The 16,127-nt window shown below is 34.6% G+C and overlaps 1 protein-coding gene across 3 annotated transcripts in view; it reads left to right on the forward strand.

Annotated features, from left to right (window-relative positions):
* LOC125228588 (dystrophin) overlaps positions 1–16,127 on the forward strand; it is a 701,009-nt gene that overhangs the window by 478,815 nt on the left and 206,067 nt on the right. The window lies entirely within an intron of this gene.

Here is a 16,127-nt window from a genome sequence, read left to right on the forward strand (position 1 = left end):
ACGTTGTATTTATTACTGTCATATAAATATAAGTATGTTTAATGTAGGTATATTTATTTATATTTTCTTACCACATGATTCTATTTATTAACGCCCGACGCAAAAACGACGGGTTTGACGTGTCTGTCTGTCTGAGTCATCGTAGCTCCCGAACGGATGAACCGGTTTAGATTTAGTTTTTTTTTGTCTTGAGTTAGTCGGGAGTGTTCTTAGCCTTTCATGAAAATCGGTCTACTATGTCGCGGTCGGGGGTTTTTTCAAAATTTTAATTTTGTGGTTAGGATATCTTACCACATGATTCTATTTATGTTGTTAAGAGGTCATATTTGAAATAAATAGTATTCTGCCAATATCTTGCCACCTCCAACCCTCAGGGGGGGTGGCTTTTATAACTTTTATAAAGTCTTCTACCGTGCACTTAGCTGGTCACAGGGGACACAGCATCGGGTTTTGCCTCTAACCCCTCGTTTTGTTGTTTTTTTTTTGTTCTTGTTGTAGGCCACAACAGCGCATAGTGTACTACAATTTAGTTAGGCGAAAAAAGTCAGTGGCAAAGCATACAGCCCGCCTGATTGTAAGCCGTTTTCGTAGCAAGACCTCACCACCGCCTCTCCACGCTACACGCAGCATCGGGGATTCCCCAATAAACGTTTGTATACTGAATGTTAATTGAATTAAAATGTATGTTATTGTTATTGAAACACGTTACAACTCACGAAAAACAGTTATTGTCGTATTATTTGTTCATCTGAAAAAAAACCATATTTAAAAAAAAACCAGGGTGCTCGGTTTTTTTTCATGTTTTTTTTTTCATAATTCTGAAAAAAAAAAAACATTTGGTTTTTTTTCTATTTACAACCCTAGGCCAGGGTGTATTTTGATAGCAGGTTAGTAAGGGCAGTTATGAGATCCCGTAGTCCTACCCAAAAATGATGTAACGAGACCTTCCCTCGATTTCAAATTGATCAAAAATGGCATTTACAGATTTTGGAAAAACTTTCAGGAATAGGAATGGAATCGATTGGCATACGTGAAAAAAATATATTTTTTCAAACATGCAATGAAATATTGTCTTTACTTAAAATGGGCTGGAAATATCGCTTTTTGGGCGCAACAATCGAGAGGATAAAGGGATTGCCTGCAAATCTTTTTTTTAGAAAATAACAGCATTTTTTTATTATTTCATTGCATGTTTGAAAAAACTATACATGCCTCGGCGTGAAAACGGATTTCGTATACGAATCGCTGCACGCTCGGGAAAATTTCCCGGCCTCTGATGTAATGTACTATTCTTTTCATACGAATTGCATGGGAAAAATTTCGCGATTTGTGATTTGTGAAGCGAAATAAATTCACCTATTCATCATCCTCCTTGCGTTATCCCGGCATTTGACGCGGCTCATGGGAGCCTGGGGTCCGCTATGACAACTAATTCCAAGATTGGCGTAGGCACTAGTTTTAGGAAAGCGACTGCCATCTAACCTTCCAACCCAAAGGACAACTAGGCCTTTTGGAATTAGTCCGGTTTCCTCACGATGTTTTCTTTCACCGAAAAGCGACTGGCAAATATCAAATGACATTTCGAACATAAGTTCCGAAAAAATCATTGGTACGAGCCGGGGTTCGAACCCGCGACCTCCGGATTGAAAGTCGCACGCTCTTACCGCTAGGCCACCAGTGCTTACATACATTCACCTATTCTTCACGTTTAATCGTTTGAAAACAACTGATCACACTCTAAACCCTCTAAAGTACTTGAAACAGCGTACTTGCCTCAAGTACTCAGTGTACTTATCTCACTAGCGTTAGTGACTAAGTCGCTGGATTAGGCAAGTAGCTCGAACAATTGGCTGAGAACTGTTATTTCACGTTCTGGATACTTCTTAATATACTATTTCGGTTTATAGACAACTAGCTTTTGCCCGCGGCTTCGCTTGCGTTAGAAAGAGACAAAAAGTAGCCTAAAAATCACATCAATTCGTGGCTCCGTTTTCCGTGAAAGACGGACAAACAAACAGACACACACACTTTCTCATTTATAATATTAGTATGGACTACATAACCATACAAATCAAATATATTATTATGGTTTTCACCATACCAACTGGTACCTAAAGGCTCTCTTGATTAATCAAAAACTGATTGCGGAATTGTATTTTATCCACAAGGTTGAAAAGTAATTTCATACAAATTTTAACTTGATATCTTAGTGCGTTTTCACATTACCCCATCCGATATTGGATATCGGAATCTTTCGATATCGATAAATTAAAAACTATGGCTATAGTGCCGAAGAAATAACAAGAAAGCATAGGTTTTAGCAAAACGTCTGCAATCGATGCCAATAATAACTGAAAAAGTCTATCAATGGCAGACATTTGCCACTTGTTAATTTATTCTTAGCCTAAAACATATATTTACTATAAGAAAGTATATAAATCGCGTGCTTATGCCTATTATACATAGGTTTTTAATTAAGTCCCTGGTTGAATCTTTCTAATAACAAGATTGTTTAAATCTTACATTTCATGAAGTGTCAAAAGGGCATTTACGTGTTGGTATAAATATGGACACGTACGGTAAAACAACATAGTTATAGAAGTAAATGAAAAATTATTCGTTTTTAAGTATGTAGAAGTTGGCCTTTGTGAATAAACATTTAATGTAGCTATGTTAAATATAATATAATATTTTCGTTACCATATTACCTTCTGTAGTGTCTCTTTACTCATAATACAACCTCCATATTTTGGGCAGTAGGGTAAAGCGCCCTGTGAGGGTCCTAATCCCGGAAGCGTGTAATCCGCGTACATTTCATCGCTATCGCGGCATGGGGCCGTAAATAGGCGGTTTTACCTCTTTTGCCTTATGTTCACTTATGATTTGGGTAGAAAAATAGTATTTTGTCATACTTATACAATGTGTATCTTCAATTCTAAGTTCATTACATTTTCCTCAAAATTATCTAAGAATTATTTTAGTAATTCTTAACTTTAGAAGCCTTTTGAAAACTTTGGCTGCTCTGATATATTTTAAATAAATATTGGGTACACCTTACACAAATCAACCTTGCACCAAACCACAGTATAATAAAGGGTACTATTGTACAGTATGGCCACTATACCACTCCCCGCTGAAAGTGCCGCCCACAACCTCTCAGTCACCTCACAGTTACCGCCTGTCAAAAACGCGAACAGTCGACCTGTCATATCTCACTCATACAAGCATAGTACGCGTTCACCTACACGAGCTTAGACTGTGTGCTAGGAATGCGCCTCTTTCATATATTTGATCGCCAGTGTCCGAGGCGTGACCAAACTAATAAAAGCTTGTACTATGGGTGCTAAGCGACAATTTAATGACAACTGTACCTAAAAAATGTAAATCAGATCCACTACGCAGACTTGGTCAATATAGCATATTCGTCGTCAACAAATTATACATATACGTTGTGAACATAGTACAATCAGTCTTTACTATTGTCCCGGAGCTGTAAGTTCACATTTTTGACACATGACAGCGTCCTCAAAACGTAAACTCAAATAAAATCCCGTAGTAATATTTAAAAAAATCAAGTACTTATAAACAATATTTCGGTTACTTTAAACATAATCTAACACATGTTAATTTTTTTCGGATTTTCGTAAGTGAGTATTTTACGATATTAATTTATTACGCAGGATTTACTTATTACGTCATTTATCATTCATTTTTACTTTTAAACTAGTGCTGTGCCAGAGTCTGTCATTTCGATTCAAATTACATTTTATTAAGTTGATAGAAATCGTATATTTGTTTAAGCGCCTCCTTGTACATAGGGCCTAATCGATTCAACCAATTCGTAAATACTCGCTAGATTTGGATACTCGCTAGACAAACGATACGTCTTAGCCACATCGCAACATACTTCAGTATAAATGTGTCAGAAATGTGAACTTACAGCTCCGGGTCAATATACATGTATTAATTTATTAACATTAGACAGTCCGTCCGCCCTTAACCTTAAAATCAGAATCAGATTTCCTATAAGAATGAAAACCAATTTCCCTATGAGAGCGCAGGTACATATCCTACCGGTTGCGCCATGTAGGGTATACAGAAACAACCATCATCCTAAACTTATTTATTCATTCATTACAATCAATACTACCCACATTGCTTAGTTTGAGGCTAGGTTGATTTGTGTAAGGTGTCCCCCAATATTATAACATTAAGTTCTCGCTCAAAGAGACACATATTTAAAATCACATGCAGGTCGAACGCGATTAATTAACATTATTTTACCTTTTTTCCAACGTGGTCGCGGAACACTGACGTCCCAGCAAAGTGTTACCGGAGATGTAAACAACAGAAAACTACTCGATTTTAGTTTATATAAATGTTCGGGGTAGACAAATAAATATAATCAACCCGCTTTCGACCTGTATGTGACTTTAAATATGTCCCCCAATATTTATTTATTATTTATTTTATTAATTGTTGTGATTATCAGGATACCTACACTGATACACTTTGTATTGAATCACTTTGCATTTTATACTTTTCAATACATTTATTACGCATTCTCAAACGAATTTCCCAAATCCCCGATACAAACCCTCCAAAAGGAGATTAAGTCGGTAAACCCCAACACTGCTGAAATAACAAAACATCGCAAATTGTACTCTATTCAAACCGTTATAGTTGCCATTTTGCGACGACGCAGTTTGACAATAAACTGGAAGGAAGTCTAAGGAGGAAGCGGAAATAAAACTTGGAGGGGAAAAAGGGGGAAGAGGCTGTATTTCGAGCTATGAATAAAGGTGAAATACTGGGTTTGTGTCTCCGTTTGCAGTGTTAGTTTGAAAAGGGTGATTACTATACAATAGTATTACGCGTAATTAAATGTTTTTTTTGTAATTTTAAATGCTCGTGCAGATCATGAATGTAAAATTGTACTAACTGGCAGATGTAACAAACATAACGTGAAACGTACGAAGACAATTTTATTTTAACAGCCATAAAAAAACATAAGTGGCACAAAAACAACCAAATTGGTTTGGTGTAAGATTTCTTTCCTTAAAATTAATTCAATCCATGTAGTCATTAAAAGTGTCAGAGGAATGTTGGCACCTATAATCGGCTATTACTCTAAAGTAAATATAGAGACCAAACTAAGGGTGATACAGGCATGTCTCCTGCCTATACTAGACTACGGAATAGTGCAACTTCTCCCCCGAGTAAGCAAGACGAATCTTTTAACGCTTGAAAGGCAATACCGTATGGCTCTTAAGTCTGCGGGAGGTTTTCCTCGTTCAATACCCACGGAAATGTTATGGGACTTACTTGATGAAGATCCATGGCATCTTAGAATTCATGACTTACACCGAGATATGTTAGACAAACTAAACAATTTGTGCATCCCAGGACTAGAGAACACAGGGCCAGAATATATTAAGTATGGTCAATACAACCCGATGATGTACAGCAACAGAATCGGTGAAATAGATTACATCAGTAAAAAAGACAGACACAAACAAGTGAGTAAAAGGCCCCTACCCTCAAGAGAACATCTGTTAAAATAAAATTGATTCGAAAATTTGTAAAAATAAAACATAAGTGTAATTACATTAGGTACTAATGTACACACTTGCCTGTGAGCTGTAAATTGGCTACACGACATAAAATAATTGTATAGATCTTTAAGACATATTACATTAAGTACACAACCCTTTGAGGACATTATTTCTATGTAACAAAAATGATATATAATAAAACACTTTCTATTCTATTCTATTCTACAGTTTTCTGGAAAATTGTTTATTTCAGCGATGAAGTTTCAAAAAGTGGTTGCGTAAAGAGACGGTGCAAAGAAGCGGTAGGAAGTAATCCGATCGATGAAATTAGGGAAAATGAGTTTTAATTAGGTGAAATTTCTTAGGTAAATTCGGATTCGTATTTCTGTTTATTCTTAGATTTTTCACAACAAAAGTAACATTGCAAATATTGCACATTTAAATAGGCCACACACCGCACAGTAAAGCTGGCCACACACGCTCCGCCGCAAGCGGCCCGCGGCCCGTGAGCTTATCGACTAATTGATCTCGACGCACCGCACCTGCGTCGCAGCGGGGAAAATATCGATATCGATAAAAAAAATTTAACGCTGAAGAAAATATAATAAAGCATATTTAACTTTTGATTACCAGAAACGTCTGCAAGCGATGCCAATAGGCTAAGAATAAATTTAAAGGACCCATGAGGCCAGTTTGTATATTTACTATAAGAAAGTAAGTATACAAATCGCGTGCTTATGCTTACATAGGTTTTAAATTAAGTACCTGGTTGAACCTTTCAAAAGGGCATCTACGTGTTGGTTTTAGCGGCGTGCACGCCTTTCAAAAGTTGGCAATACCAAATGTATGTATGTATGTATAAGCTTTATTGTACATAAAGGAAACAAAAGAGACACAGTTACAGAGTCAGTAATATACAATGTAGGCGGACTTATCCCTGGTGTCCATGATACGAAAAAAATTGGTAGAATTACCAAACATATTTTACAGAAATTGTTTATTACATAATATTGTCTTCAGTTACCGCGATAGTTACTAAACATGAAATAAATGTCATATACAAAGAAAAAGCTGAAAAAAAGCTGAAAAGCTGGTTCGATTCCAGCTCGGGACACTTGGAGGCCTTGGACACTTTTTCTTTGTATATGACATTTATTTCATGTTTATGAAGTACTAGCTTTTGCCCGCGGCTTCGCTCGCGTTGGACAGAGACAAAAAATAGCCTATGTCACTCTCCATCCCTTCAACTATCTCCACTTAAAATCACGTCAATTCGTCGCTCTGTTTTGCCGTGAAAGGCGGACAAACAAACAGACACGCACACTTTTCTATTTATAATATTAGTATGGATAATAGTAGTGTGACTACTTAAAATACAAATTAAAATATTTTCATAGAAATTTGTTCTTAGCAATAGTTACTCATGAAATAAAACTATGGAAACGGATTATATCGCGTATAATGAATTTACCTACAATTTCATCCCGACGTTTCGAACACTTTACAGCATTGTTTATTATTATTACAGTTCATGACAGGGTTAATGATATGTATTTTATATTAGGTACTCTTCTTCAAAATTATTATGCAGAAATGGTAATAGTTAGCTAAATAAGGACCTAAACTTATTCTAAAGTCTTTCATGTGAAATGTGAATAAAGTCACGCGTTTGTGCGTTAGCGTAGATAAATGTAAAGTACCTAACATTGTCTGAAATAAACTGCTAGAAAAATAAGCAACGTGTTATTTATCAAAGAATACAATGTAACACATTTGAGCGGCCCATAAAGCCGTCTACACACGTTCGCTATAAAGGCGGCCACAGACGGCGTGGCGGTTCGTGCCCGGGGAACACTTATAAACTAATTGATCACAACACAATTGTAGTTATTAGTGTCGATAGAAATATCGATATTGAAGCGATATATGTATAGTTAAACATAGCGGGCTATTGTGCGTTTAATAATATATTTTGAATGGTTTTTTACATGTTTATAGTCTAATAGGGATGACGACTACATTAAAAAAAATGGCATTCTGTTTAGTCGGTCAGTTAGATCGTCCAAAAATACTGAACACATATTTTTAGCTTTTTCTAATTAATAAAAAAAATACAAAGATATAGAGCATCAAAGTTGCGGAGTGGGGGCTTATGACGTCACTTCTAAGTAAAAAATGTATCTAGGCGTGACGTCACGCGAAACTTCAACGCACTGTACCATCGTTAGTTTTCGTTTACGAGAAAAAAGAAAAAATACGTGTCTAAAATTCTTTGATAATCTAACTGACGGACTAATTCTAGAAGTCTAAAATCTGTTTTTATTCAAATTTTTAATAGGTTAAGGGCTCCTTTCAGGTTTAAATTATACTTTAAACTCCGAGTTATTGTTTTATTCGTAAAATATTATAACAATTTAACCTACCATTTACAAAAATTACAAAACTTTTACTTATCGATATCGAGAAGCCCCGCCCTAACGTCGACGTAGGCATTAGTACTGCAGCCGCTTAAGATTTGATTCAGCGTCTGAGCAAATATCGATTACATCGATTCGCTGCACATCACTATGCTATTAAGATATTAGTTACATTCCGTACATTGCTATTGAAATGCGAGCTTTGGCGATTAGACTTTTGAAGCTAACTATTACTTAATTTATTATAACGTATAAATATGGATTTTTCAATCTGCCGGTCTAGCCGGAATGACAACCGTTGAAGCTAGACGCCGATGGAACCCGCAGTCTGGCTTTGTTACGCCAAGGAAAAGAGATAGAGATAACTAACTAAATACAAAAACAATATTATTAAGCGATAAGACCACCTGTTGTTACCTCTGTTTAATTTGTTTTGTTTCTTGTGTATTACTTGTAAACTATGTGAGGTGTGCAATAAAGAGTATTGTATTGTATTGTATTGTATTATTATCGTAAGCGTTTGGGCATTTGGATTTAGCTATGTAAACTGAGCACTCGTTGGATACCAGTGATCAGTTACGTTACGAGAGCTAATTCTTGACATACATTAAGTATGAATCAAGCCATTAGAATCTAATCCGCCTGTAAACAATCGCAATAACGCCAAATGGTGCTCAAAGCGTTGTAGCCAGAATACGTGTTGTATTGTTTCTGGAGTTGCGTTTCAGGTGCTGAGCTTTAGATGGCTTTAGTTACAGTTACGAGTTACAGCTGGCACGTGATTATGGTCGAACTAAGTTAACTCTGCCTTGAATTTGACGTGACTGTTTAACCTTTTCATCGCCCTTAAACAATGTGCTCGATAGGACTTAAACCCTGATTATTCGTGCATCGCTCTCCATTCCATTTCATTATTTACTTTTCCTTACATTTACAGTAGGTATTACTCAAAATTGGTATGACGTACTTGTAGCCCGAACAAACTATAACTGTGACGTTTTCGATCAAAAGGTACTGCATTTTTGGTGGTCGATAAGTTTGATTTCACTTCACAAACCTTCTTGAACTTATCGTGGGACTCCGTCAATTTGCGCAAAAATGTCCTATAATATTTCATTATTTATATTGAAGTTATTATGCAAATAGTATCTTATGCCACTCGACAAAAGGGTACAACAACAGTTAGTCATGAGTACCTTTTTGATTCAAAATTATACATTTTTAGTAGTAATACGATTGTCAAGACTAAATAATATATGTCTAAAAATAATATCAATTTTCAAAGCAAACGTCTTGTCGTTATTCTTACATTTCTTACCGAAAACCGATTGGTCTTTCAAGTAATAGGCTACTAGTCCGATGAAAAAGGACCGGCCTACGCTGAAAGATGGTCACGATTCAGCAAAGACATATTTATAGACCGTATCTCGACACAATACGGTTCATAGTTAACGTTTTATACGTTGATATAAACAGCAAAGAAAACTATACTTTATTTGATGGGGCTTAGGTTGCTTTCGTTTGCCTATGCCCGTGTCGCAGTTCTACAAAGATACGAACACGGCCAACGTGTCAAATATGTATACACGACCTTAATATACAGGCAATAATGCCCTGTATACTTACTTTTGGCACTTTGGCTGTATACATCTTTGTTGCTAACTGTCGACGGGTAAAATCGGACTTTTATTTGGTTGTTTTAAGCTTTAGTTTTCTTTAGATGTGGTTGGGTTGGGAGAGGACAATAAGTAGGTTTTATCTGGTTTTTCCAAAGGTTTACAGTTAGGTTGTTCGATGGTAGATTGCCGGTCTTTGGACGATGTTTTAGCGGGTGCGATATTTGTCAGACTTGTGAGCTAGTTTAGAATTTTCGATCTCTTTTACTTTATCTAATTTATTGCGATGATGTACCTAATATGAAGTATATTCTAAATCTCTAACTACTATAAATTAGGTATTCAGTTCAGTCTTCAAACTATAAATTATCCAATCATCAGATCGAACAACTAACATTGAATTGATAATTATTTTCTAATGTTTTTTATCAACGAAAAAAAAATCAACCCAACTTTTGATTTCTAAAATATGTAATGAGTTTCCGTCAAGCAGTTCTCGGTATTATTATGTATCGTTATAAAAAAAAAAACTATTTTATTTGACCCTCTTTTTAACCCTTTACCGCATGGATTTTTTAATCTCTACGAATTAAATATATGTGATAAAATAACATAAACGTAATAAAATAAAAATTATGAAAAAAATCTAAATTCAACCTAATTAGAAATATTAGTAAAAAACCACCAGTTCCAGATTAGGAACTATATGCATCAATGGCTACGCCGTGTCCCTGGTCTAATTTGGAACAGTATGCGGTAATATGTATGGGAACGAAGATGACAAAAAAAATACAGTTTCAAATAACGTTTTTTACTTTTAATAATTTCGCGTGAAAAAGAAAACCAAAGCAATTGATGACAATATAAAAATAAACTTTTTACATGAAAAACAATGTCCTCAATAAATTATTTTACGTGAAAAATATGGAAACAATTGCGGTCTTTGTTTAGGCAAAAATAACATCTGCATTTGTGGCAATATATATGCGATTTCAGGCTATAATGTTTGTAATACGATACCTAAACTGTAAATTTTAAATTGTTGATTTTTTTTGGAAATAGACTATTTTTTATTTTATTTTAAAATACTTTAAGTAAAATAATATATGTACGAAACACTGACTGCATGAAGTTCCATATTTGTCAAACTCACAAAAAAACCACTAATGCATACAGTTCCACATTAGTCTAATCTATTTTACCTATAACGCATAGTGTTCCATTTTAGGAACATACTTTAACGACATCATACATAGTAATTTAAATATAAATACTTATGCGTTTTACCATAAAATCATGCGGCATCCATTGTTTTAATAATTACTACTTAAAATATATTTATTACACTGAATACAATCACGAAAATCGTATATCAAAGTTGTAGATCGCACTTGCAACTAAAAATTGCCGAACGTCGGTAGAAATAAAAACGTTTCATGGACCACTGACTAGATAGAAGTCATAACGAGTACAGAAAATGTTCCGTAGTATGCATACTTTCTACCCGGTAGAAGTTGAGCAAAACAAATGACATTTCAATTGATTTACGAGGAAAATAACATTACGTTCCAAATTTGGAACCATATGCGGTAAAGGGTTAAGCTATCTTTTTCATGCCATCACTTTGGTTGCCATCAGTTTGAAATAATATTTCCATCATTCTGAAAGACTTTTCCCGTTCTAGACGAATATGCCTTCTTTTACAGTTTACCTTATTTATTTAATAGAAAAATCTTACAGTACGAGTACAAAAAGGTTAACTTAATCCTTTAAGGCATTGTCTATAAACAACCTCGAGGCTAAGCTCGTAAGCAGAGAGGTAGTATTCGACACAACGAGAGCGAAAAGCTTTAAAGTTGCACTAGTTACTTACAGAAATAAACATACCAATACAAAAGCTCGCTAATAGAAAAGCACAAAGTTCAGTACAAACAACTGCATGCTTCGGCAACATTACCCAGTGAACTAGTCAAACGTAATCCCTATTTGAACGTAATAAGTTCTATCAAAGCTGTTACTTCTCCTTTTGTAGCAAACAAAATAGCTCGGGGCGCGCAAATCGCGCGTGAACCGCTTAGCACCGCCATTTGCATTGCTATCTCGGCTTGGGCCGATGTGGCTGTTTTTTTCAATCTGGGCTTATTTAGGGGATTCTTTCACTGAATATATGCGGAGTATATAAAATGATAATGAAGTGTTTACAGAAAATAGAGTCAAAAATACATGATGCATAATTATATACATCACTTTGCATTTAAGGGTTAATAATGTTAAACGCTTGCGTCAAACGCTTAGCACCGCCATTTCTATTGCTATCTCGGCTTGGGCCAATGTAGACTGTTTTCAATCTGGGTTTATTTGGGGGATTTCTTCAGTTGTGTCTTTTTATGCTTTAGTGAACAATATTGATAATAAAGAAGTGACAGAGAGTACGTTAGTGTTTAAACCTATAAAGGACAGTAAATTTTTGATGTATAATGTACTTACTTATTAGGTACTAATTTAAAAATGATTTTCTTAATACGGTACATACAACTTTACATATAAAAAAGATTTTTAAATTGTGGTTAGTCCATGTACGTCGTTAAATAAATGCGGAAATGTTAACTGGGTGAATCAACTTTTCTTTGCCAGCAAAATTGCGCATACTTCGACTACATGTGGTCAGAAAATTTAATTTGTATTTATTGTAATTAGTTTATACTTATTATATTAAAAACAGATATACAAGCTATGCAATACATCATGTTTTTATAGGATTTGCTATTTTATTACTTTATTTCGAGCAGTGACCCAGTGGACATAGCTGTCCCTCACTTTTGTATGAAAAAAGTGTCTCTTCCACTGGGTCACATATAGATTTAATTGTAAATGTTTGTTTTATTTTAATTATTCCCTTAATATAAAATAAAAATAAGGATCTTTATTCACGATGGCCAGGTTAAAACTCACAAAAGTAGAGCTAATAATAAGTATGGGCAATTCTTGCAAAAAGCAAGAAAAAGTTGATTCACCCAACTAATGCGGAAATTTTTAGTGTTATTAAGACGAAAATGATGTGTAAAGAAATATTACAAAAAAAAACGGAAACAAGCACTTGCAAATTACACACAAATTGTCGCATTCCGAGATCAAATACATGAGTTTCCAAAGATCAAAAGTACCATAACATAACTATTCATGATGACGAGATATTAAATAAAATTTATTTCCAATCACTATGTGATTTACCGAAGACGTCTTTGATAAGAATATGAGTAAATAAACTAGAACATCTTTTTACAATAATAAGCCTTCTAACACAAGCGAGCAAACATAACCTCCCCCTCATCCGATTGCGCAGTAACTGCTGAAGTTGCCAAGTATCCAGAAACTTAAGTAATTGCGAGAATACATCGAGTAATACGATTTAATGGGATTACAAGTTTTCCTAAGGATGCAGCTTTTGCCGTTAATGTGGCCTGAAATGATGCTGAACGGCTTTTAGTGATAAAGGATTTTGGAAGTGTTGGTAAACTTAAGATAAAATGTAAAGATAAAAAATCTAGAAGCATACTTTAAAAAGAATGAATACAAGATTTAATGTAAAGATAATGGCTCCATTTTGAGGACAGATGGGAAACTGACATAGGGCCAGTTGCTTCAACCACTGTTAACAGACACATCAAGATCACGCAGCAGATGTCTATGAAAATTTCCATATAAAAAAAAATTGCGAACTCTAAATTCGATAGCAAGTAAGTAATCTTTTCAATAACCTAAGAATAAATGGCGGTTTCACAGCGACGCTGAAACGATATAATTTTAAACCACCCCACCTTTATCTTCGTTCCAATAGTCTTATTCTTTCTAGTTGGATAGTTAAGTCATTTTGATTTAAGATGGTAGTTCAATGGAACTCAGTTGACGTCGTAGGAATTTTGTAAGAAATCTGTAAAATATCTCTATTTTATTAGGACATTTGTACATTAGCTGGTATTACTTTGCAAACCGTTAAATAAGTTTCGAGTTTCATCAATCGTCTAAGCTAAAGGTAAACTATTAGAATCCGCTGTGATGATTAAAAATGACATGATTTCATTATTATAATTTCTAAGGAAACATAACTATCAACAATGAAAGAGAAGCAATGTTAATACTTGCACATTTTTCATAGAAGTGTTTCTACAGCCAGCTTTCATTACTTGTGCATTTCTATTGAGTAGGTACTGTTACCCGTATAAACGAGTATATTTGTATAAAGTATACATATATGTATGTTTATCGCACGAAGCGACTCGCGACGCTAAATACCTACTTGCGGCAATGACACTGCGTGTCGGGAAATGGCGAGGTTTGGTCCAAGTTGGAAACATATTGAAGCAAATTATAAAATCTTATGTAAACAAAACACAAATACTATATTACTAGCAAACAAGGTAAAGGTGTTTAAAAAAGTAAATTAATAATAAAACCCTTCTTTACAAATACTTCAAAAAAATATTGAACTAGTAAAGACTATCCCTATTTCATGTCCGTCTTGCACATATGCTAATCGATATTTTTGATGCGTACCTACTTAAAGATAACTAGAGTATTAAAGTAACTCATATAAAATAATATCATCATTTAAAAATGTGCATAACAAACATGAATACGTTTTCATTGTTTTATGTTCGCAACTTATATGAACAACGGCAGTCACAGATGTAGCTACAATAAAATTCCAAGAACTTCAAGTACACTACAAACCTCAAAACAAACTGTAAACTATTTACAACACAGAGCTTCAGTAAAGCGTTTGAATAGCTTGTGCATGACCGAGATACGAAATACAATTTGGGAGATAAAGTAGCGGGCCGAATGTTGCTCCTTGCGGCACACCGCGCGGGAAATAGCCGGGAAGTGGAGCCGAGAGCTAAACGCCGCGGAGACAGATTTGTTTTATTCAGCCCCCGCGAGTGTTGCGTGATACACGCCAAATAGAGGAATTTTGTTTCGAGAAAATGTATTTTCTAGAAGTGTGGCGCACTCAGTTGCTTATGTCATGTTTACGATATCCTGTTTGCAATGAGAGTTTCGATTGGAAAATGCTATATGAAAGGACTTGCTTAAGAGGACATAATAATTATATTAAATAACGATTTTGAACCAACTTTTACACAAGTCGGCGGTGTTCAATGTCCAAAATTATTACAAAATTTCATTCTCATGAATTTTTCATTAGGTATCGAGTTTTTTACGGAGATAAGGTCGTCTCCGAAACATTGGAGGTTAGTTTTAAATGTATTTTTCATTTTGTTACGTATTAACAGTACTTTAGTTTAGTTTTATACCTATCTAGAATAAATAAAGCCAAATATAAATCCTTCAATAAACAACATATCCCTCAAAATATTTCACGTTGAAAAATGTCTATTCCCTGTGAAGGTCAAAAAAAACTTTTGAACTTTTCAAAACTTGCACGTCTGTAAATGTGCTAGTCTTAAAATATTTCCCCAAAACCCGCTACTGAATCTCAAATGCCAGAAACCACAAGTACTAACATATCAGCAGTAAGCACTCCTCTAAACGAAGACGAGGGCCATAAAAGTTTAACGCCGCGGTTCATGTCGGGAATCGAACGTGGACTGCTTCTACCAAATGATGTTAATATTTTAACCGCTGAGAGTGTACAGTCAGATCGTATACAAATTGTAGAATGAAATAAATTATAATATAAATTCTGCTTTTAATCGAGTTATATGGTATTAGCTAAATTGTTACCCAATAGTCCCAAATATTCTCTGATGTTTGCTATTGTAGTTTTACTTACTAGATAGTGTTAAAATATGTATTATTTCCGCTGAATTGTAAAACATGCTGAGTACACTTGTTTTGGATCTCGTGCTAGTTTTAAGCCACTTAGCATAAGATTTAATTGTTATCAAGATTTTGTACGAAATCTGTTTGGTGTACCTGATAAAGTAAAATAAAATAAAAAAATGAAATAAAGTAGCAAAGACAAATTTGTATTAAATTTATACTATAAAGAAAGGCTGAAAAAAAAAACGCATTGAAAACGTATATTTATGAGAGTGAAATTAAAGTTTTACAAATGTGATGTAATTTTCGGGTTTAGTATGTAATTGTTTGTGGGCGCTATTAGTTTATCCATACCATAAATGTCATTTACCGTGACGTTTACAATTCAAGTAACGTATTCTTGAATCTTAAAAATTAATGGGATCTCTGTTAAATAAAAGCCTAAGTTATCCTTGATTAAGACCTGTGTTCTAATCCCCATATTCATAAACGTGCACTAAAGTTATCAAGCCGATAAAGTTCATTTGTCCCTTTCTATCACACTAATAGATCGGAAAGGGACAAACTTTATCGGTTTGATAACTTTAGTGTACATTTATGAGTAAGTGGGTAAAAGTGTGCATGTTCTGCGGTTCTTTTATTTGTTGTTATATAAAACAGTATTCGTTTATGTTATAGGTATCTAATACAAAACTTTAACTTTACAATGTTCACTGTTTTTAACAGAGCACTTAAACCGTATGTCACGTTTATTA

This window comes from Leguminivora glycinivorella, chromosome 1 (assembly GCF_023078275.1).
Source record: "Leguminivora glycinivorella isolate SPB_JAAS2020 chromosome 1, LegGlyc_1.1, whole genome shotgun sequence".
NCBI lineage: Eukaryota > Metazoa > Arthropoda > Insecta > Lepidoptera > Tortricidae > Leguminivora > Leguminivora glycinivorella.